Raw genomic sequence first — 23,724 nt, forward strand, 5'->3', positions numbered from 1 at the left:
ACCAGGTGCTATTTTAAGCACCCTTATGCGTGCTAACTCCTCACAACAGCTCTCCCATCGGGTAATATTACTCCCATTTTGTAGATGAGGAAACCAAGGTACAGAGAAGATAAGTAGCTTGGTCACAAAACTGGGGAGAGGCAGAGCTGGGATTTGCACCCAGACCAGCTGGCTCTGGAGCCTCTTTTTTTTTTTTTTTGAAATTATTTATCTATTTTTGACTGTGTTGGGTCTTTGTCGCTGCGTGTGGGCCCTGTCCAGTTGCGGCGAGCGGGCGCTACTCCTCGTTGCGGTGCGCGAGCCTCTCCCTGCAGTGGCCTCTCCTGTTGTGGAGCAGGGGCTCCAGGCGTGTGGGCTCCAGTAGTTGTGGCTCACGGGCTCTAGAGCGTAGTCTCAGCAGCTTCGGCGCATGGGCTTAGGTGCTCCGTGGCATGTGGGATCTTCCCGGACCAGGGCTCAAACCCCTGTCCCCTGCAATGGCAGGCGGACTCCCAACCACTGCGCCATCAGGGAAGTCCCTCTGGAGCCTCTTAACCCCACCCATGGCCATCTTCTGAAGCACATATCTGATCCATGTTACTCAGTGTCTCTGTACTTGATGTCTTTATACTCTTAAAGTGAAATTCATATTGACTAGGAAGCAAGTTCAGCTGTTGTACCAAAGATCCACAAATAACAGGAGATTCAACAAGGTAGATATTTGTTTTTTTCTTACAAAAGAACCTGGGTGGGAGGTCCAGGGTTGATATGGAGGCGCCATGATCCTTAGGGACCTGAGCTCCTTCCGTCTGACATCTTTGTCTTCATTAACACAGTTTCTATCTCATGGCCCAAAATGGCTGCTTGAGCTCCTACCATCAAGTCTCCATTTTAGCAGGAAGGGGAGAAGGGGAAGTGGATCATATGTCCTGTCTCTTTAAGGGTTTGATTCTAGGCTCTTCCGCCATGCGACCTATGGTAAGTCATTTAACCTCTTTCATCATCTTTGAAAAAAAAAAATTGAATTTCTTTCAAAGGTTATGAGGATTAGATGAGTTAATACATGTCAAACACTTGGAAAAGGGCAAAGTGTAAACCCTCAATAAATTTTAGCAATTATTATTATTGATGCCGTTTAGATGACACTTTTCCTGACAGTCCCCACCCCCACCCCCGTGACTAGGTTATGTTGCTCTCTCAAGTGTTTTTTGGCTCCCCAAGCCTCTCCCATTAGAGCACTAGAACCCCGCTTTGTAATGTGTGTTGACCTTTCTTGCCCCCACTGGATGGAGAGTTCCCCAAAGACATGCACTCTCTGTCTTGTTTCCTCACTGTATCCCCAGCAGCAAGTTCAGGGCCACAAGGCAGGTGCCCAGAAAACTTGTTGAATGTATGAAAGAATGAATATTTCCAGTGACAGCAGGTTCACTACCATAGAGGAGACTTCCTCAGGGCCTTTGCACATGCTGTTCCCTCTGTGCTCAATGAGTTCCCCAGCTAGCTGCATAGCCAGTTCTCGTACTTCATTCAGTTCTGCTCATGTCACCTCTTCAGTGAAGCCCTCCCTGACCACCCTGGTTAAAACTGGCTCCTTTCCCCATCATAGCTCCACTTTCTGTTTCTTCCTTGGCATATGTCACCACTCATCCATGTGGTCTGTATTCACGTGTTCTCTCCTGATCTCCCCCCTGGACTGTAAGCCCCCATGAGGACAGCATCCTGTATCTGTTTTTCTCGTGGCTGCAGCCCCAGTGCCCAGAATATTGCAGGTATGTGACAGCATTTGTGAAACGAATAAACAAAGCAACAAGACAGGCCTATTGATTTTTAAAATATGAGGAGAAAAATTCTAGGTATATGCACCTCAGTCCCTTTTTTTTTTTTTTTTAAACAAAAGGCCTGAATGTTTCAAGCTTAGCTCTCAGAAGAATGCAAACGAGATAAACCTTTCCTTCTCCCCGCCTTTCTCTTTCTTCTGCCGGCAGGAGGAAGGCAAGCCAAGCCGATTCCCTCTCCCTCCACGTCAGCTCTCCAGCTTCTAGGAAAAACTTCCCCAACCCTGCGGGCCTGGGGCATCCAGAGCGCTGCCGTTGGCCTCTTGTCACATCCCGGTTCTGCAGCGGAGGGAGCCCCGCGGAGCGGCAGGCTCTCGCTGGAAACTCGCTGTCAGCAGCCCGGTGAGCTGGCAGAGAACGTCGGGGGTTCTCTCCAAATGCCTCGGAAATCTCCCTGTTGGGTCACATTCCGGCTTGGGGGACCCTGGGATAACCAGGGCTCTGGGTTGGCAGCCAGCGGCTGATTGGGAGGTAGCAAGATTCAGCACTTGTGAGTTGGAAAAAGCGGTGCTGGGTATTATTTTGGGAAGAGGCAGTAATGAGAACCTCCAAGAGAAGATCAGGGAGGCTATTAAAAGCAAGACAATGTATTTTAAAACGAACCAGGCCGGGGAGACACCTCGCTCCCTGCCACAGCCAGGGAACTGGGAGTTCTTTCCGGATGAGGTGAACCTTTCCATCGCTTGGAAACGGGGAAAGCCTCTCCAGCTACCCAGCCACCGCCCCATTCCTTCTTCCCTGCCAACCCCAGCTGAGCATCTCATCCATCTCCTCGGCCACGTGACGGAGTGAGGGTCCTCCCCGGCCAGCTGAAAAGGTGGCCAGACACTCAGGCCTGCCTGCCATTCATTCGACAAACCTTGAGAGGACCTGGGAATACGGCTCCGGAGCCAGGCTGCCACTATCCAAGTTCACGCTGTCTGCTCCTTACTATTTGGTGACCTTGGGTCTCTGTGCCTAAGTTTCCTCACCTGCAAAATGGGGATAATAGTAGTCTTCCTCCTACAGAGTTGTCGTGAGGACCAAATGAATTGGTATATAAGGAGGGCTTGGGAGGGAGCCTGTCACAGAGACATCACTCAGTAGACATATGATAGGATGATTTACTGAGTACCCACCAGTTCCAGACATCATTCCAAGGCCCAAGTAAGACAGACATGGTCCTCTTTTCCTAGTCTGAGTCATAACCAAGTAAACAAACCGATGAGACAATTTTACATTCTGTTATTTACTCATCAAAGCTTTTTGAGGTCCAGCCATATGCCAGGCATCATTCTTGGTGCTGAGGAGGCAGCAGTGAATAAAACAAAGTCCTGCCCTTGTAGAGTTTATCTTTTAGTTGGGAGGCAGGGGAGACATATGATAGACAAGTGAATATGTAATTTATTTGTGGTAAGTGATTCACCACTTATTTTGCTTATTATTGCTCTATAGAAATACAACAGGTGTAGTGATTGAGATTTGTGGAGCGGGGTTGGGCTTTAGGGCAGAGGAGCAGATTTTAGAGATGAAGGTCATGGAAGAATGTGTTCATAGGGTGACAACTGAGACCAAGAGCATGAAAGAAACCGGCCATGAGAGATCATGGGACAAAGGGTTCCAGGTAAAGGAGTAAGGAAGCGCAAAAGCCACGAGGCGGGACCAGGTAGGAAAGGACCGTGAGGCTGGAGCAGGTGAGTGAATGGGAGAGGGAGGGAGATGAGATTGGACACGTGGGTTGGGTCAGGCCTTGGTGGCCTTCATATTAGTTTGCTGTTCCCTCCAAACTTAGCGGCTTAAAGGAACAAGCATGTAATATCTCTGTGGGCCTGGAGCAGCTTAGTTGGTCCTTGTGGCTGTTGGTAGGAGGCCTCAGTTCCTCACCATGTGATCTCTCCAAAGTGCTGCTTGAGTGTCCGCACAACCTGGCAGCTGGCTGCCCCCAGAGTGAGTGATCCAAGACAGAAAGGCAGAAGCCACACTTCTTTTATAACCTAGCCTCAGTAGTCACATGCCGCCATTTTGTCAATGTCCTACTGTCACACAGGGTGGGAGGGCCTGGACAAGAACAAGAATACCCAGGTGGGCACCACTGGGACCTTCTTAGAGGCTGGCTGTGTCAGCCATGGTGAGGTATCTGGATTGTATTCTAAGAGGGATGGGAAATCTCTGAAATGGTATCTTTGATTGATCTGGGTACTTGTAAAACTGCTGTAAGTAGTGGCAAGATGATAGTAATTTTAGTACAATTATTGAGTGCTTCCTTTATACCAGGCACTGCACTTAGTGTTTCATTAGACACAATGTCATCACATCCTCATGTCTCCCTAAGACATTGGTATAGCTCCATTTTACAGATGAGGAAGCTTGCAACCTCCCCAAAGAAATGCTATCCAAGGCAAGCCCTCCTCCCACTGGAGGCCAGTAGAATTACCCAAGTAAAGAGAGAAGAGCGGGGATAGGAGGAGAGACGAAGCAGCCTGCGGGAAGGCCCTGTAGTGAGGAAGGACACAGATGACTGGGGGCTCTGAGTACTTCTGGAGTTCAAAGGTGTCAGAGGTGAGCGATGAGGCTGGAAGGGGTGGGGTAAATTTGATAGGTCTTAGTAGGCCACATATGGGATTCTGGACTTCATGCTGAAGGTAATTATAATCCAGTGGAGCAACTGCGTTGACACTTGAGAGGCAGCGTTGCCTGGTGGGTCGGAACCCAGGCTCTAGAGTCAGGTGGTTGGGGTTCTAATCCCATCTCTACCACCTACTGGCTGTGCAACCTAGAGCAAGCTGCGTAACCTCTCTGTGCTGCAGTTTCCTCCTCTGTAAAATGATAATCCTAGGATTGTTCAGAGGAGTCAATGAGTTCATACCTGCCCCACAGCAAGTACTCAGTAACTGGTCACGTGATAAGAGATCAGTAACCCTCACCATTCTGGTTTTCATACATCTGGGTCTGTCCCACTTTCTGTGTTTGAGACACGTGGGAGTCCAGACCAACTCTAACTGCTGTCTACCTTCCAGCCATGAAGGGATTGGCGGTCAAGGTGACCGACAGGTGAGGATGGCACTTGGGCTATAAACGCAGTGAGAGGACCAGTGGGTGCTCTCCTTGAAGCTGCCCAAGTCCTCTTAAATATTCCTGGTGTTGAATCAGTTGTCTGGGTAGCACCAGTAAGTGATGTCTCAGCAGAAATACCTGCGTTTCTTATTTGGGAGGCTGTTGGAGGGAAGAGATTCTAATAAAAGGCTTCCCCGGTGATTCAAGGTCTCCTTCAGCCCAGATGTCTTGCAGTCTCCCTGGACCTTTCTCCCCATGGCCACCTGGACGCCTTCTATTTGCTTTGATTCAGCTTCTCTTTTGCTTTTTCCTCATACGCTGGCACGTTCCCACCCCAGCTGAGAGCTTCTATTTTGGGGAGTTTTCGTGGATAATTTTGTGGGCGGAAGCTCCCCCCCCCCCCCCCCGGGAGCATCCCTTCAAAACAGGGAGAGTGCTCGAGAGAAGTGAAAAACAGTGGGTGGTTCAGTTCAAAAGGACAAAATATTTCTTGCCCTGGCACTGGGAGAGGAAAGAAATTGTCTGAGGAACCGAAGAGCAGCTAAACTAAGAAGCTGAAAGCTGCAGCCCATAAGGGCAAATTAGGTGACTCAGCTGCCACTCCCCCGGCTTCACTCCTTGTAGTATTAATGTGCTTTAAAAGGGAAAAATGCTTAACTGTGACAAAGAGTGGGCTCTATAAAAATGGAGCTAATGCTTATTCTACCCAGTTCCAAAAGGCGTCCCCCTCTCGGCACCTGTGGAGATCGGGACTCGCCTCCGAGGCCTGAGCCTGGGTGGGACTGAGTCTAAAATTATCCCCGATAATGAGTCTGGCAGAGGAGGGCCCAGCGTGCTCGTTTCCTGCCTCGCTTCTGGCCTCCAAGACCTCGGCTCCCAGGGAGGCCTCTGGGAGGCAGGGGCTGTGGTGCCAAGAACATGGGCTTTGTGGCCGAACAGAGTTGGGTTCCGATCTGGACTGACTGTGTGGACATCAACTCACGGAGTCTCGGTTTGCTCCTCTGTAAACAGGGCTCCCAGCATCAAGCTCAGTGGGATGGTGAAATGGACTAGATGTTGCAAAAAGGCTGCTTCATGCCCTGGATGAAGCTGAGTTTAATAAAGGGCAGCCTGGAGTTGAAGGGCATGGATTGCAGGGTCGAGCAGTCTTAATGCTGGCTTAATGACCACTCACTCCTTGAGTGTAGGAAGGCTTAAAGTATTGGGGCAGCCAAAAATTTCGTTCGGGTTTTTCCGGAAGATCTTATGGAAAAACCTGAATGAACTTTTTGGCCAACCCTATACACACACACATATATACATTTTAAGCGTTTACCATACACCTTCATGTCCTTAGCACCACATCCCGACATCAACTCTTAGGAAGGCACTAATAGTGTCCCCATTTTACAGAGTGGGTAAGTGACCCCATGGCAGAGCCAGGCATCTGAGTCTAGAGCCTGCACTTTGTCCTGCCTCTCAGGTTGCCTAAGCCCCCGTTGCCCTACAGAACTTTCTACAGTGATGGAAATGTTCTCTTCTGTGCTGTCCAACTTGGTAGCCACTAGCCACATGTGGCTTTTGAGCACTTGAAATGTGGCTCATGCATCAAAGAACGGGCTTTTAGCTTTTACTTAATTGTTAATTAAATTTCAAGAGCCACACGTGGCTAGTGGCTACCCTAGCACACAGTGCTGGGCTAAGCCCTCCCAGTGTCAATGTATTACTTGGCAGGGGGTCAAGGGACAGGAATTGATCGAGGACCCTACCTCAGGGCCTGGCACATAGTAGGTGTTGAGTTAGGAGTTGCTGTTCAGAGCACTGCTATGTATGTTGGCTGTCTTCAGAGACGAAGGTTTGTAGGTTTGCCTGCCGCGTGGATCACTGCGAAAGGAAGTTGAGTGCTGAGTTTCATTTGTGCCCAAGACTTTCCTGGTTTTAAAACTGAAAGTCCTGCATCCCAGGAGCCACCTCAATCCCAGGCACACCAGGACGGTTGGTCACCCTGTTCTTGCCTCAGATGATGGGATGCAGAGTCTTCAGGGGATGGGGCTTCCTCAGTAGGGTTCCTTGAAAAGAATCTCTTCCATGGCCTTCCAGGCTGCATGCGAGTATCTGCCAAGGAAACCAGCAGGCAAGCCTTCTGCCTTCTCTGTGCCTTGGTTTCTCTTTTGGAAAGTGGGGGAGAAGGCTCCCCTGCTTCTAGGGTGGCTGCAAGGTGTTTGAGGTAAAGTTGCATGGTAGGTGGGCAGATACGGCTGCTCTTTGGGGGAACAGTGTTACTCAAGTTGGAGGCCGCCCTGGCTGAAGCGGGCTTTGAAGTGAGGTGGGTGGGCTGGGGGGCTTTGTGGAACCGCGTCTCCAGCAGGAATGGTCATGTCTGAGAGCCCAGCGAGGCTCTTATGGGTCAAGGTGTGGAATACAGAGTGGTCCCCCGGCTGAAGCCAGCTCCTCTCAATGCTTCTTCAAGTTCAAGTCTGTCTGTGAGAAAGTGGGGAGGGGCTGATGAGTCACCAGCCTTGGTGCGACCCACAGTTTTATCAGAGCCCACAACAGCATCTGAAAGGGCCATTTTCAAAGCTGGCTTTATCTGGGGGCCCCCGATTCCCCACCCTGCACGGGGGTGAAGAGGCAAATCCAGGCTACGTTCAGAAAAAGCGTTTTGACAGCAGGACCTCCCCACCGACCTTCCGGGGTCTGTGGCCTGTTGACGGGAGACACGCGTGGCATCCCCTGGACCTTCTTCTGGAGGCTGTGCAAAGTTCATGACATCCCTTCCCTTTATTTTCCTGTTTATTCAGAGCATGAGTAAACACATGGGTTGCCTGGTTTCCGCGTCTCTGTGGCCATTTCATTATTGCTGGAGCCTCTGAGCATCACTGGAAACCTTGGGTTTTCTAAATGAATCTAAAAATAGACCTCTTTGAAAAAAAAAATCTTGGAGAGTTGACATAAGGCACCGTTATTTATTTCTTTTCCCTCCTCCCCCTCCCCCCGCCTTCTCCCCCGTCCCTCCTCCTCCCCATCAGCCCTGAGCACAAAAAATCTGGGCAGCCAGAGGCCCCGAGGGACTGGGAAGGGCCCCTGGGTCAGTGTCAGGGGGTCTCGACCACCTGGGGTGTTGATTTGAGCCCTGGGCGGCTTTCTCGGAGAGATGCCCGCTTGGAAAATGGGGGGTGGGCGGGGGGGCGGGGGGGGGGCTTGGGAGTCTTGGGCATGATTTATGCGAAGCTGCAGCGTGCTAGGGAGGCGGCGGCTGGAGCAATCCTTGCAAACAGCCTCCTGGAGCTCCTGCAAGGCCGACTTGGACACTCCCACGCCCCCACCCCCTTCTCCTCGCCGTCGCCCGCATCGCTCCCTCTCCCTGACTTTTCTCCCAAACAATCAGGGACTTGTGCTGGCGGCCGAGGGAGCCACGGAGCTGGCTGGCCGCGGAGGAGGCGACGTCATGGATTCCTGAGTGTGAAGTTTGCAGGAAAGCCCTTAGTTTTGGAGATGGACGGGATCCAGTGGTTTCCATGGCGCTGGATAAACAGGAGGAAACAGTGAGGGAATCCCGTTATTTTACTGCATTGAAAGCCTATAAACACGGAGCGCGGGGAAGGAAGTCGCGTTCCCTCTCGAGTAAGCCGGAGCGCCGAGCCGCGCCGACTCCGCCGCGCCGGGAGCCGGGAGCCGGGAGCCTGGAGGCGGGAGGCGCGCAGCTCCCGGGCCGCTCGCAGGCTCCTCGGCCAGGGCAGCCCCGCGAGCATGCTTTAGAGAGGACGGCGCCCCCTTGGCTCCTGGTCTACCCAAACAGACCCCTCTCACCCCGCGCGCCGAAACCCCATCCCCTCCAGATGCAGAGAGAGGCTGCGTTCAGACTGGGGCACTGCCATCCCCTCCGCATCATGGGGTCTGTGGACCAAGGTAACTGACTCCCCCTCTATTCCGGACGCTTCCTCCTCCCACCTCTCAGCCCTTTCCCTTCTGCTCTCTTACCCGGGCAGCGCTTTCAGCTCCTGGCTGAGGTCGCGGGGAGGCCCGGGGACTCCGGTTTCCCAGGGCGCACAGGTAGCGTGGCCGGGAGGAGAGGCGCCCTCTCCCTGGCCAAGGAGGGGAGACCGGGCAGCCGACTTCAGACCACTTCCCGCGGGGGCAGCGAAGTGTCCCAAGGCGGGATTCCCTAGGCCAGTCTGTCAAAAGGATTGTCCCCTCCATGGGACACCGGGAGGGATTCTCGCTCCTAACCGCGGGCTGCTTAACTATTTCCGCGCTGGGCTTTTGACAGCGGATGCCGTTCAGCTGTGTTATTATTATCACCATCATTTTATCATCATCATTATTTAGCTTTCTTTTTCTTTTAGGAGAACAGGCTTGGCATTTTACTATTTCGTAAATCTAGTAATGAAGACTTTGCTTTTTAACAGAGCAGCAGATGCTCTGGGACGTTTAAACAATTTTCTTTCCCGTTTTTTGATGTGTCTCATGGATACAGTCCTCCAGCTCCCCCTTTAAAGTGCAATGTACCATCATTTTGTTTTGCGATCCGATTACACTCTATTTTCCGTGTTTCTGTCTCTTTTTCCCTCCTCCTGGAGTTCGTCCTGGAATCATACTACTTGGATATTACGGGAGGGGCTTAACGTATACAAATATGATATGAAAATATCCCATCTGGCTGGGATTGTGGAGGGGTTTAGGCTGTACACTAATGAATCTGACTTTAAAAGTGGAAACCAGGCGATGTGATGTGTTTTTCAGAGGCCAGCCCTGCAAATAGTGGGGGGCACTGCCCGGAGGGCAGGGCTGCAAGAGTTAAATGAAATAAATATGCGTAGGAGGAGTTAGCTTCGTGTCATAAAATCAGAGTTGAATGTAGGTTTTGTGCTCTGCGTGGCTGATTAAAGTTCTGGGGTGGGGGGGAGAAATGACAATTTCAGTAAATAAACCTAAGGGGCTTTTTTTGAAAACTGGAGTGGGACCAAATGCCTCGGGTTAGGTAGATGGTGCGCTTTGCCACAGCGGACCTCAGTGACATATATTTTTAGTTGAGTTGCACTTTTGAAAGCAAGACCCTGCCAGCGCTTTGAACGTTTTAACTGGTACCAGTTTATCCTGTTCTCTGCTAGTGGTTAAGCCTATGACATAATGGCCAAAAAATGTTACTAATATTGCATCACCTGTAAAAGGGATGCTCTGAGACAGGCGACAGACATATTATGGACGCGAATTGGTTTTTATTGCCGTATATACTGAAACACAGTATTTGATGTTATGATGGTGGGGGTGGGAGGACAGACTAACGCCAAATTTAGGTCAATTCGGAAGGAGAGAGCGAGAGCCGGGAAGAGGAATTGGACGTCTGTTTTACTGTGTGATCTCACACAAGCTTCACATTTTGTTGACGCTGCTACACCTCTGCTCCAGGTTTGTGAACTTGGTCCTCTCTCAAGGTGAAGTGTGTGTATTCTGTGTGTGCATGTGCATCGCCTAACCTCCCCAGCCCACGCTCATGCGTGGAGGGATTGTGAGAACGTGCGTGCCAGTTTGTGTGTCCACATGTGGGAGACAGGGCACCGCATTGTTCCCGGCAAACGACGCTTGGCATGCCAGAGCAACTGGGCACACAGAATGCAACTCCAGGCATCAAAGGCAGCTGGAGTGAGAGGCACTTCGACCGTGCCCTGCACTGGGGCCTCCTGAGGGAAACCCAAATGGCCCTTCAAACTCAAACACCACCACGAGCGTAGGGGCAGATCTGAGGGTGCATGCAGTTGGGTGGGGTCATTAAATAGCAAATAGAAATATTTGCATGGTAAGAAAATACTGACCTTGCTGTGCAGTTTTGGGTCAAGGCCCTGGGAAAAACTGAAGATCTGAAAGAGGTGTGTTCAGTTTTATCTGAAGTGGGATGATGGAAAATATTTCAGGAATAAACAAACCCAGGGTGAGCTCTGCTCACTCCCAGACCCGAACTCCCTGCCTTCTGCCTGGGTTAGAATTTCTGCTTAGCTACATTGCAGCTGTGTGATCTTAGGTGAGTGACTTAACCTCTCTGGGCCTCAGTTTCCACATCTGTAAAGTGGAACCAATAATAATGTCTCCCTTAACAGAGATTGTGAGAGTCAGTGAGGTAGCGCACGTAAAGCATCTAAAATGCTGCCGTGCTTATAGTCAAGGCTGGATAAACATTAGCTGCAATTCCTGCTGAAAATGCAAAACAGTAACTTGTATTGATATAGAAACTGGATTTCACGGCGAGAATTCTTTGAAGAGATGCAGTACTTTAAACCTCTCATCAAGGGACTTTATAACTTATTGGAGCTTCACAGTGACACAGATTGGGCTAAGATTATGGCTTGCGAAGCCTCCATTTCCTCACCTGCAAAAGGGAATAGTGATGACCTCACAGGGGTGTCATGAGCATCGTATGAAATCATGCATATAAAACACTTACCTCTGGGCTTAACGTGCAGTTAATACACACTGGATGTTATTATTTTCTGACAGTTGAGGACAATGAGAGCCAGCGTCGCCCATGGTCACACAGTAAGTTCGTAGCACAATGCCTGGCACACGGTAAGGGCTCTATTGCCTTCCACAGGGGTGAGAGCAGCCATATTATGAGTATTGACTGGAAGCGGCAGGGCAAAGTGTTTTGCAAGTATCAAGTCTTTTAATTGTCAGGGCCACTGTACACCACAAGTGCTGTGATCAGTGTCTCGTTCGCAGAGGAGTGGAGTGAGGCACAGAGAGGGGCAGTAACTGGCTGAGTGCTACCTAGCAGGGAAGTGGTGGAGACTGTAATTCGAACCCAGGCCCTTGGCCACATGCTCTGCTGTCTCTGGAACTTACTAATGTTATCATAATTTTTTATCACATCATTTGACAGATGAGGAAACTGAGGCAGACCAGAGCCTTGTCCTGGGCTTTTTTGCCAACACCGTGTTGTTCCTTGACATATCCTGGGAGAGAAGGAAGTATGGGAGGATGTGGAGGGTATGAGCATCATTTAGAGACGGGGAAACTGAGGCAGCCACTGATTTGTCCCAAGCAGAGGGTGAGTCAGGGAGAGCTCCTTGCCTTGCCTCAGGGAAATGAAAGCACAGTGTTTCCATTTCCACTAGAGGAAGAAAAGTCCCCGTATGGCCAGGAGGCTGTAAAGCCAGCTCTACTTTCTGTCCACACAGAACTGAGACCCCGTCCAAGGGCCCCTCCTCCTGGCTGAGCCCCTCCCTGGCTACCCAGATGGCCCCTCCACCAGCAAGGCCTTCCGGGTCTCTCCTTCTCTTCCCAGAACTTCAGGGAGAATCACTTACTTTCCCAGATGCTCCTCCGACTGCCTTTATTAAGACTTTCCTTAGCTGGATTGTAAGCTTCCTGAGGACAGGGCCAGGTCTCCTGTTTCTGTGAATCTCCAGTGGATCCCAGGTAATGTTTCTACACCCAAGACGTCAACAGCTTGAGATCTGAGTGAGAGGTTCAAATCTTGGCTCTGCCACTTGCTGGCTGCATGACCTCGTGCAAGTAACTTCACTCTCCTGTGCCTCAGTTTCCCCACATATAAAAAAGTGATAGTAATATTGTCTGGAATATTGGTTAATATGTTGAACAACTGAGTATCAACCAATCAGCACAGCAGGAGCAGGGTCCCAAGAGACTCCCCTGCTGGGCCAGGCTTTAACCCTTTATTTGCTGAATTGTAGAGAGGGTCTCAAGGCAGCAGGGGCCCTTGAGGGGGGGGGGGATGACAGCCATCATTTACCAATCTATGGAGAGTTTCAATCTTTTAGTAAACAATATGAACCTCAAAGTACCCACTTAATTACTAAGTGCTGTTATTATTACTGGACGATTCATTAATTCAATATTTATCCCCCCCCCCACACACAAAAAAATCCAACCTAAAAAAACCAATTACCAAGTGCCTCCCCACACGTATTCTCATTGGCTGGCTCTCACTTACTACACCCATGAGTGATTATTTCACTTCTTAACCTGGAAGAAGCCAGGCAGGTTCCTATTTTTGTTCATTTGCTAGAACAGGAATTTGAGACTCCGACTGCCCAGACTAGAGAGGAGGCTTCCTCTGGGCTCCCCGGGCCTCCGCCCTGGCACTGCCCCGCCCTGTACTCATCACACTGGTGGTCGTTGTCCATGCCCTGTCTCTGTCTTCCTCCAGACTTGAACTCTGGGAACCAGAAACCACAACTGTCTTATTCACCCTTGTGGCCCCAGTGCCTGGAACAGTGCCTGATACCTAGTAGGTGCTCAGTACTTTTTTTGTTCAATGGATGGAGGAATGAATGAATGAGGCACAGTAGGGGTGATATGACCTGTTAAGGCCACAGAATTAAGACTTAAACTCTGGGGACTTCCCTGGCGGTCCAGTGGTTAAGGCTTTGCCTTCCAACGCAGGGGCTGTGGGTTCGATCCCTGGTCGGGGAGTTAAGATCCCACGTGCCAAAAAACCAAAAAACATAAAACAGAAGCAATATTGTAACAAATTCAATATAGACTTTAAAAATGGTCCACATGAAAAAAAATTATAAAAAAAAAGACAAACTCTAAAGCACTGTGCCATCTTTCTGGCTCACTCGCTTCTGCTTCCTTTTGACAATGACAGTGGTTTTGACTTCCATGTTTTCCCGCCAAGGGCTGGTGACCTAGGCGGGCTTCGTGCTGGGTCACCTACCAGGCACACGCTCTCATGTTGTTCTCTGGAATGAGTCAGCCCCGAACAACAAAAACAGCAGCCAACACTTATTGAGTGCCACCTGTGTGCCAGGCCCCATCCCCAGAGCTTCCCACGGGCCGCCTCATTGGTTCTCAGCCAGCCAGTAATCACCCCATCTTGCACAGGGAGGGGTAGCCACTGCCCCAGGGTCACATCGCTAATTGCAGAGCTTGGAACCAATCGCACTGCACCATGTTGATCCCTGTTAGGCTGAATAATCATAGCCAGAAGGGGGTCTGTTTTCCCTACCAGACACATACTGTAGGGCCAAGCCCTTTACAGAAATGATCTCAGTGGATTCTCACAAAATAACCTGAGAGGTTGGTACGGAATATGATCCTCCCATTTCAAGAGGAGGAGACCAAGACAGGGCGTGGTCAAGGCATTTAGAGGACAGAGCTGATGCCGAAAGCTCAGCATTTAAGGGCCGCACGGGCCTATCTCTCCTGCTTCCTGCAGCAGGATCACCCGGCCAGACGGTGAGCTGGAGAGAGGGGCTGCAGCCCCTCCAGGAGCCCGCCCTCCACAGAGTTTGCAGTGGGAGTTCCTCCTGCCTTCCACCTTGCCTTTCTGGGCCACTCAGGAGCTCCTGGCGGCCCCCATCCCTTCCCTTTCCGGTTGGGACCTGCCAACAGAGACTCATTTCCTCAAAGCCTCTCTCAGTGGCCAAAGCCCCGCCGGGTGCTTCTTTGGCCCGACGCTCCAGCGCTCCCATTTCCGGTGCTGTCAGAGCCAGTCCGCGCCAGTCCGCTTACTCCTTGGCACGGTCCACTTCTTCCCTCTGCCTCGGCCGTGCCAGTCTTTCCACCCGGGGTCCCCGCTCCCTTTTCTCACATCTTTCTTCAAGGCCCACCTCATTCCCATCTCCTCTTAGAAGCCCCCTTGACCATTTAATTCATTTTCATCGTTTTGAGCATCTACTATGCGCCAGTAAGCCTCCAAGATGCTGGGGATAAAGTGAACAAGACTGCTGGTGTCTACCCTCACCAGGCAAACATCAAGGGAACAAACCAGGAATATCCAAGATAGTGTGGAGTGGTGTTAAGTGCCAGAGACCAAAACAGGGGAACAGGGCTGCGAATGACTCAGTATATACGGGTGTGTAGTGCGTGGGCGTATGAGTTTCCTGTGGCTGCCATCACAAATCACCGCAAACTGGGTGGCTTAAAACAACAGAGATCTACTCTCTCATAGTTTCAGAGACAAAACGTGTGAAATCAAGGTGTCAGCGGGCCATGTTCTCTCTGAAGGCTCTAGGGCAGGATCCTTCTGTGTCTCTTTTAGCTCCTCGTGGCCCTTGGTGGTCCTCGGCGTTCCTTGGCTTGTAGCTGCATCCCGCTACTCTCCGCCTTTGTCTTCACATGGCCTTCTTCCTGTGTGTACGTGTGTTCTGTCCTCTTCTTGTAAGGACAACAGTCATTGGATTAGAGCCGTTAGCCCTAAGGACTTCATCTGAACTTGATCATATCTGCAAAGACCCTCTTGCCAAATAAGATCACAGTCACAAGTACCTGAGGTTAGGGCTTGAACATATTTTGGGAGAGGGAAATCGTTCAACACACAATAGTAGGGATTGCTAGTTCACACTGGATGGTCCCCTCCTCTCTAAAGAGATGTCTTATTCATTGACCTCTGAATGGTGAGGGATCTGCCTGTACGGGATCTGGGGAACAAGCATCCCAGGCAGAAGGAACAGAGAGTCCAGAGGCCTTGAGGAGAGACATGTGCTTGGGGTAGTCAATGAACAGCAAGACCGGTGTGGCAGGAACAGAAAGGGGGAGAGGGGAAGTGTGATAGGAGACAGATCAAGGAAGCAAGCCAGAGCAGGACCCAGCAGGATCTTGTGAGCTGTTTGAAGTTCATTCTCATGGTAATGGGGATGGGGAGGCTTTGGGGAAACTTGAAGCAGCAGAGGGTGTGAGCTCATTAACCTTTTCGCAGGATCATACTGACCTTTACGTGGAGAATGTCCTTTAGCCAGGTAAGAGTGGATGCTTAGGATACAGGTGGGAGGCTATCATGGTGGCCTGGGCAGGAGATGACAGGGGCTGGGACCAGTGTGGGGAGGAGGAAGTGGGGAGGAGTTGGTACTTCCCTGTCTGTAGAGCGTTCTCCTTTTCGGTTCTCAAACTGTGTTCCCTTGAGCCCTGGGGTTCTGCAGGGATGGTCCCTGTCTTTGGCACCTGAGGGTAGATGCTATTAATTTTGTGAATGATATGAACTGCTTCCAATGGGTCTTCCTCTTGGCCCAGCCTGGATTCCCCACGTCAGCTCCTCTTTCCCTCTCTGCTATCACTGGGAGTTATAAGACTTTTCCCAGCGTTTCATCTTGGTCCAAAAGTGTCCCTTAGTGCATCCACCCTTAGCTAATAACCCAGAAACAGTGTGACTCAGTAATGAGTATCAGACTGGTGTGGGACAAAACCACTTCCGTGGTGGCATGTGTGACTTCAAAAATAACATCACAACCTACTCCGTGCCTTAGTTTCTTTAACTGAACAGCGGGGGTGATAGTAGTCTTTACACATGGCGGGTGCTTCGAGGTTTGGAGATCATGGCTGTGATGCTCTCAGTGTATATAAAATGGTCAGTTCCTGTTAGCTGCCATTTACACTATTATTTTATTGTTTTAAATTCAAGTTGTTATTTTCCTTCAGCCTACTAACCTTCAAGTGTCCTTCCTGATTGGGATAAATCCATTTCCTACCAAATCTTTGGGGTCTTTTCTGGATGACCTAGTTCAATCACTCAACCAATGAGTTCAGAGGGGTTTGTGGAGGACCTGCTATTGCAAGACACTGGCTAGGTGGTGTGGAGAATATCCAAGATATATAAGAAGCTCTCATTTGCATTTGAAAGTCAGATAAAGATTTTTTTTTTTTTTCAAAGTCGGATAAAGAGACAATTGTGTGTGAAGCCATTTACATGCAAAGGAACTAAAAGTTTCCATGAAGCCTAGTGACTGTGCTGATAGAGGAATTTAAGAGAGAGAGGGCAAGAGCTGATGCCATGTGCTTTCTGGGGGGCGTGGGAGGGCGGGAGATGCTCTGGGGCGTGATTGTGCTGGAGGGAGGCTGGTGGAGGGTGGCCTGGAGATCCCCGAAGTCAGCTTGCTTGTCTGCGCCACCCCCTGACTTCAGAGATTATGAAATCGACACAGATGTTCGAGTCTGCAAGACCAGGGCAGGAGAGAGGATGGAGATGAGCGTCATGATACTGGGGGTGCGGTCATCTAGGAAGACAGCCTGGGTGACAGAAGGGTGATGGCGGAGAGAGGGAAAGGGTGGATGGTTGAGAAATAGTTGTGGGGCTGGGCAAAGACTAACCAATGCTCCATCCCCTAACTAATCCACCCTCTGCTGCCTGCCATTAAGGCTCTGATGCAGTAGAAGACGAAGATCCCCCGGCAGAGGGATGGCGGCACCTCCTGTTTAATAAAAGGCAAGGACGGTAGTTTAAGGGCTAGGTGAGTGTTCTGATCGTGCTCTCCTGTTAAATATCAGTTCCATGAGGCAGAGGGGAACGTGCTACGAGGCAAGGAATGAAGAGGACAAAGCCAGGACAAAGTAGGTGAGCAGGGCCGAGGGAGAAGGAGTCAAGAGCCTGGAGACCAAGGTCTGGAGCTCACATGCTCACGGGGACGGACAGGGGCAGCTGGGTGGGGCAGTGGTGACCTGAGAGCTGTAGGATTGTCTGAAGGAGGCAGCCTCTACTCAGCCCCAGATGACGGATCCACCTGGGAATCCAGACCCTGCGTATTGTGGCCTGATCTTCCCATTTTTGGGGAGACACTGGACACTTGGATTTTTAAATGAAACCTCTCAATTAAAAAACTGTTAGTTCAGATTAAAAAAAAAAAAATTACGGGCAAGGCCAAACATACTATGCCTGCAGGATGGGTTTGGCCGAGCTACTGCAGACCTGTGACCACCGCTGCTGTCTGATGTGGCATCTTTTTACAGTCCACACCTTGATTTGGGTTCTGGCTTTTAGGAGATCCCTGCTTTCCTAGAGCTTTTACCCTCAGTGCCTGCCCCGGGGGGGCCGCCAATTTCAACAAACTGCCTTCAGCTACAATTGCCTCCTGGAAATTAGTTATCTCACAGCAGAGAAGTCCTGTTCAGGTTTTAAAAGATGATGTCGATCACAGATTGGAGTGAAAGTCAACTTTGAAACTGTCTTGTTGTTCCCCCAATTCATAAGGAGCTCATTCCCGGAAAATGGCTTTGTGGGGAGACAACGTGGAAGGGGGCGCTGAAAAACTCAAGTGATCAAAATGAATAATATTTTCATGTAATATTTTAGAAATCAAAATTGATGCAAAACATCCAAGATGAACCAAAAATAGAAATAAAAATTTTAAATAAAGACGGGATCAGTATTACTCATCTTCTCTTTGCTTCAGGGTCCAGTACGACTCTGCACAGCACTATTACTGATTCTGTCTTTATTCGAAATGTAACGATTTGCTCACCATGGATTTTTTTTTGCTTTAATTTTGATTTTTAAAAAACATTTCACGAAAACATAATATGTTCAATTATTGAGGTTTTTGGTGCCCTCTTAAATTTTGCCTCACTCGCCTCACTCTGGTTCCAGCCCTGGTGGAGTCAAATGCATCCATCTATAAATTAAAATATTAACAACTAGGGTGGTAATCCCAGGATGTGCTTAAATTGAGGGGAGATCGTGTTTTGGAATCTGGTAAAGAAAATTCCTACTTTTCGGATTAAACACGTTTCAGTGCCTACTTATAGTCAGGCTTTTATTGCAATGGGGGTTGTCAGGATGTGGGGTTCGGAATGAGTAAAAGATGAACATATGAATAAAACATGCTGCAGAGATAAGGGCTATGAGGAACACAAAGCAGGATCAAGGGACAGAGGAGGCCAGGGGACGCTATTTTTATGGGGATGGTCATGGAAGCTGACATTTGAGCTGAGGAATGAACAAAGCAAGGAAGTGACAAATATCAGTGGGAATAGTAGGTGCAAAGGCCCTGGGGTGGGGTCGTGCTTGGCATTTTCAAGGACGATCAGGGTGGCAGAAGGGAGTCAGAAAAGGGAAAATGGCAGGAGATAATACCTAAAGGGAGCTGGGGCAGGGGTGGTTTGTCTAGGACCTTGTAGGCCAAGGTGCTTGTGTTTAATTCTCAACTTAATGGGAAGCCATGGGAGGTTTATTGGATGTATATTTTGAAAGGATCCCCTTCACTGCTCCATGTAAGGGCCAATGTGGAAGGGAGGAGGGAGGAGGGAGACCAGGGAGGAGGCTATCATACTCGTCCAGGTGAGAGATGGTGGGGGGCTAGGATTGCTGGGGTGGGAGGAAGAACAGTGAAGTCGGTGAAAAACCGTGGGATTTGGGTTACGTTTTGAGGGTCTTTGATTTGCCGAGGGTTTGCACGTGGGTGTGAGCAGAACGCGAGGAATAAAGGACTTACTCCTTGGTTTTCGGTGGGGGAATGGGATGAATGGGAGGGTGATATTTGAGCTGGGAACAGTGGGAGAGGAGCGGTTTCAGAGGATAATAGGGTTGGTTTGGACACGTGTATTTTGAGGGGCCTGTTGGATGCCCAGATGGAGATGCTGGGTGGACAGTGGGATATGTGAGCCCAGATTTCAGGGGAGGGGTCCAGGCTGAGGCTAAAAATGAGCTTTATACCAGAAGGGGGAAAGGAGGGCAGAGCTCTGCGTTGGGGGGGGGAGGGTCCTTCCAGGGCCAACTTGAAGGGGCCTCAGGACTCAGAGCCACCTGGGGTGGGGTGGGAGGGCCCCAGAGGGTGGTACACCTCAGGTATTTGTATTCACGTGCAATCAGATTATGCTGCCTTCTAAGAGGTAGCCTGGAAGAGGAAAAGAGATAACTCAAGGATGAGAGTATGCATATCTTTCATGTGCTTCCACTGTTTTCTATCTCAACTGCCCTCACCATAGTTCACGCCCCATTTTCTCTTGCCTGGATGACTGTAAGAACCTCCTAATTGGTCTTCCTGCTTCAATACTCGCCCCCTGCAGTTTCTTCTCCATGCAGAACCCAGAGCAACCGCTTAAAACCCCAAATATGATCTTGTCATGTATGTGCCTAATACACTTGAGTCATTCCTTGTTGGTCTGAGGTCCAAAATTCTCCACACGGGCCCTCGGGCCCCACTCACCCCCCAGCCTTACCTCACACCACCTTCTTGTCCGTTCCTGAGCACCTGTCACTCCAGTCTTTTTTCAGTTCTTCCACTACGTCCTACTTCCTCCTGCCTCAGGGCCTTTGCACATACTTTCCCATCTGGCTGTTCTTCCCCTCACTATGCTCTGGCTAACTTCTACTCAACCTTCTGTTCTCAGCTTCAATATCACCTCCCCAGGGAAGCCTTCCCTGAATTCCCTGTCAACATCAGGTTTCCTTGATATAAGCTCTGTGGCATCTTCTTCTTTCCTTTCACGGCACTTACCTCAGTTTGTAATTGTACACTAGAGTAAATGCTTTTGAATGGAGCTGAATTCCTGGGCCAGGGTCAGACGTGTGCTAGGAGTTTCAAACTCTCAGTGGCCTCACGAGCTTCCCATTGCACTTTTATTGGGGAACCCAGAGAAAAACTAAAAGGCTAGGGCCTCCGCGAGGAGGCCAGTGGCAGGGCAGAGGGAAGGATGACAGAGCTGCACTGTCAAGGCCTCCATCCCACCCCCCACCTTCCTGCTGTGGCCTCTGAATGCATAAAGGTCATGTATTCTGCCCCTAGCCCTTGCTTCGAACAGCACAAATTATTTATTTTGGAAATGAAAATATGCCTTCCCCCACACCCAAGCCGCACCCTTCAAAGTGGCCTTTAGAGAAGAAAACCCTCTCACTTCCCACTGCTCTAGCAGAAACTTTGTTATGGGTCAGGGCCTAGTTTGAACCCCTTCTCTTAAAGAACTCTGATTTGGTGCAGATCCTAGAAACTTTAAAAATATATCCACTGTTCAGAGGAACAACTTAGACAATTAGAGTATTGTTTAGAATGTCCTGAACCATTCTCATAAGGCTGAAGTTTTTGTAGCAGTTTATCAGTTGTAAAGTGATTTTTACCTTTATTATCTCATCCTATTATTGGGTATCTCAAGAGGATATCAGTTGGGGGTAAGAATTTAGATTCTTGCCCAAACAGTTGGGTGGCCAGAGGAAGCCTCAGGGAGGAGGGCCCTTAAAGAGAAATATAAGGATCTTATATACACAAGGACAGTCAAACTCTTTTATCCATCCATCCATCCATCTACTCTCCATCCATCCATCCACTTATCCATCCATCCATTCATCCATCCATCCATTCATCCATTTATCCATCCATCCATCATCCATCCATCCACTCATCTATCCATTCATTTATCCATCTGCATATCCACACATCCATTGTACATAAAGCTGTGAATGAGCCACTCATGACCCCTGCCCTAATGGGTCTCGTAGGCTAGTGGAGATAAAATTCTCCAATTGGCCAAGCCTGGATCATTTGTTCACTTCTTTGCCAGGGGAGTATGGGACAGCTGGGTTGATAATTTTACCAAGATTGTATCAAGAGTAGTTTCCCAAAGGAACACACTGGGGTGTTGTTATCAGAAGAAGTGGGGAATGATGCCAGGGAAGCGAAATCAATAGATGTCCACTAGATTAGAGGCATTTAGTCATCATGGATGGAGGGATGAAAAGGGACACTTGAGGATGACACCAGCCTTTCTCCTTTTCTATATCACAAGGACTGGTTGGTTCCTTTGTTTATCCCTGACCAAGTTTCAGGGTTTGGATTTTGAGTCCTGTCATAGGGACCCAAGAGCATCCCTCTCCTTCTAGATACTTGGCTATAAGTGTTGCAGCCTGGGTCACCTCCTCTCCTCGACCGAAATTTATCAGCCACCCCTAAGATGCTTGTTGGATACACCCAGTATACGTATGCTTAGGCTTAGGAAACAAAGAAGAGGATTTGTTTATGCTCTGGCAACCAGAAAGTGCTTCCCAAGACTCTGAAAGTTCATAAATCTTGAGCCAGGCCCAGGACCCTGGAATGGAGTTTGTGTCTAAACTAGTGATTCTCACCTCGGGCCACACTTTGGAAGCATCTGGGGAGCTTTTACACAGTACTGATGCCTGGGCCTCAAACATTCTGATTATAACTGGCCCCTCCTGGGGCCCAGCCATCTGAAGTGTTTTAACAGCTCTCCAGGTGAGTCTAATGTGTAGCTTGGGTTAAGAGCCACTGGTCTAAGTGCAATTTGGAAAGCCCTATTCGTTGCTGTGTCTCTTTGCTAACAGGATAGAAACATGATGAGGGTAGAGACCATGTCCTGCTGATGGCTGCATCCCCAAGATCTGTAGTGGTGCCAGGTACCTAGCAGGTGCCCAGTAAAGATTTGTGGAATGAATGATGATTGATAGCTTCACACAAACCCCTTAACGGAGCAGAGATGGCTCCCCCTGAAGAGTGCATCTTCTCTATACTTCTGGCACGTGGGGAAGGCTTAGAGTCAGACCCCATCTGAGATCAAGCTGTGGTTCTCAGGGACTCCTTGAACTTCTCCCACCTACTTTTCTGATCCAGCGATTCTCAACACTCGCTGCCCTTTAGATTCATCTGAGGTCATTTAAAAAAAAAAAAAACAAACAGCTTTGGGTGTTCCAGTTCAGTGGGTTTGGATTGAAACGTGGAAACAGGCATTTTTTTTTAAAGTGTCTCAGGTGATGCTAACGTGCCGCTAACGTGCCATAAGGGTTGAGGCCACTGCTGTCATCTCACCGTTTTTACCTCCGTGAGTCTGTTTTCTGACTTTAGCTAACTTGGTCCGAGACCCCTGGAAGTGTTTCATGGGGGGTGGTAGTAGGTTCTTATGTACTGTTCCCCAAATGTACCTGTTCATAATATTCACCTTGGGTGCATGCTTAAAAATACACAACCCTGAGCCTTTACTCCAGACTTAGGGTTTCAGAAGCTCCAGTGAGGGGCCTGGGAATCTGTGTTTTTTACAAGCATCCAGGCATACTTGTCACCTGCCAACCTCTCCACCTGCACTGCCCTCCTTCCTGGTCTCCCACACGAGAACACCTTCTGGTTCTTACTTTCTTTTGGTTCCCACCGCCGGAACACTCTTCCCCCAGATCTTCCCATCAGTCTGGTTCAACCAAATGCTACCTTCCCAGAGAGGCCCTACCTGACCACCGAAGTGACCAAAGCCTCCTCAACCCCCAGCCTTTACCCTATATCTCTGGTGAGTTCTCTCCTGACACCCCACGGGGATGATCTTTGCTCCCCTGTTTATCTCCTTCATGACTCGTCCCCCACCAGAAAGTGAGCCCCAGCAGTGTCTGGGTCATGCTGGGTCCCCGGCACCTGGCCCATGTCAGGTGGCCAAGAGGTATAGATGTAAAGGTGGGACTTGCGCTCTGAGAGTATCTCTGATTCTTTCCCAGGTCCTGGGAATTGAGTTCAGGGGCACGCGGGTGACTGATGTAGGTGAAAATCATGCCACAGCTGTGGGCAGAGAGGCACCTGGAGACACGAGTCTGCAAGAGAAGGGCGTGGGTGCACTCCCTCCCCCCATTCCCCCCCCCCCGCCCCCTTAGATTAGGAAAGAGGAAAAAAGTTGGGATCAGCCGGTCCTAGAGGGCAAACGACAAGAGGCTTTCTCATCCGGATCCTGGGTCCGGCAGGGGCGCAGAGCTCACCGCGGGGAGGGTAGGAGCAGCGGCCGCACCAGAGCGCCTGGCGGTGGCCCCGGCGGGTTGCTACGCGCGGTGCCCGGGTAGTGCGGCCAGGACCAGGGGGCGGCCTCCTTCCTCCTGGGCCCGCCCGCCACTCCTCCCCTCCCTTCCCCCCTCCCTCCCCGGGTCCCTGGGTGGCGGCCCCGCCCCCGCCGACCCGGCCGCGCTGTCCCCGCCTCCCCTCTCCCCTCCCCGGGCTGCAACAGGTGCCTCCCGGAGCAGGAAGCCCGCGCCGCCGCCGCCGCCGCCGCCGCCCAGCTCCCGCGGGAGCGTCCAGGACCCGCTGCGCCAGGCGCGTCGTCCCCGGGCCCGGCGTGCGTTCCCACGAGGGCAGTGACCCCGCCGCTCCACCCGCCTCTCCGCCCCGCTTCCTGCCTCCTTCGCCACCCCCGACGAGGGCCCAGGAGACAGCCGAGCCTGCCCTCGCCCCCGGCCCGCCGCCCTCCCGCCGCT

General features: G+C 50.4%; 1 protein-coding gene across 1 annotated transcript in view; it reads left to right on the forward strand.

The window, feature by feature from the left end:
• The first annotated feature begins 8,437 nt into the window (after nt 1–8,437).
• Nucleotides 8,438–23,724, forward strand: part of NFATC2 (nuclear factor of activated T cells 2) — a 153,788-nt gene continuing 138,501 nt past the window's right edge. The window contains exon 1 of the mRNA XM_068565643.1: nt 8,438–8,735. The gene's annotated coding sequence lies outside the window, so the exon portion shown is untranslated. The remainder of the gene's footprint in view (nt 8,736–23,724) is intronic.

Source organism: Eschrichtius robustus, chromosome 16, assembly GCF_028021215.1.
Source record: "Eschrichtius robustus isolate mEscRob2 chromosome 16, mEscRob2.pri, whole genome shotgun sequence".
NCBI classification, from domain to species: domain Eukaryota; kingdom Metazoa; phylum Chordata; class Mammalia; order Artiodactyla; family Eschrichtiidae; genus Eschrichtius; species Eschrichtius robustus.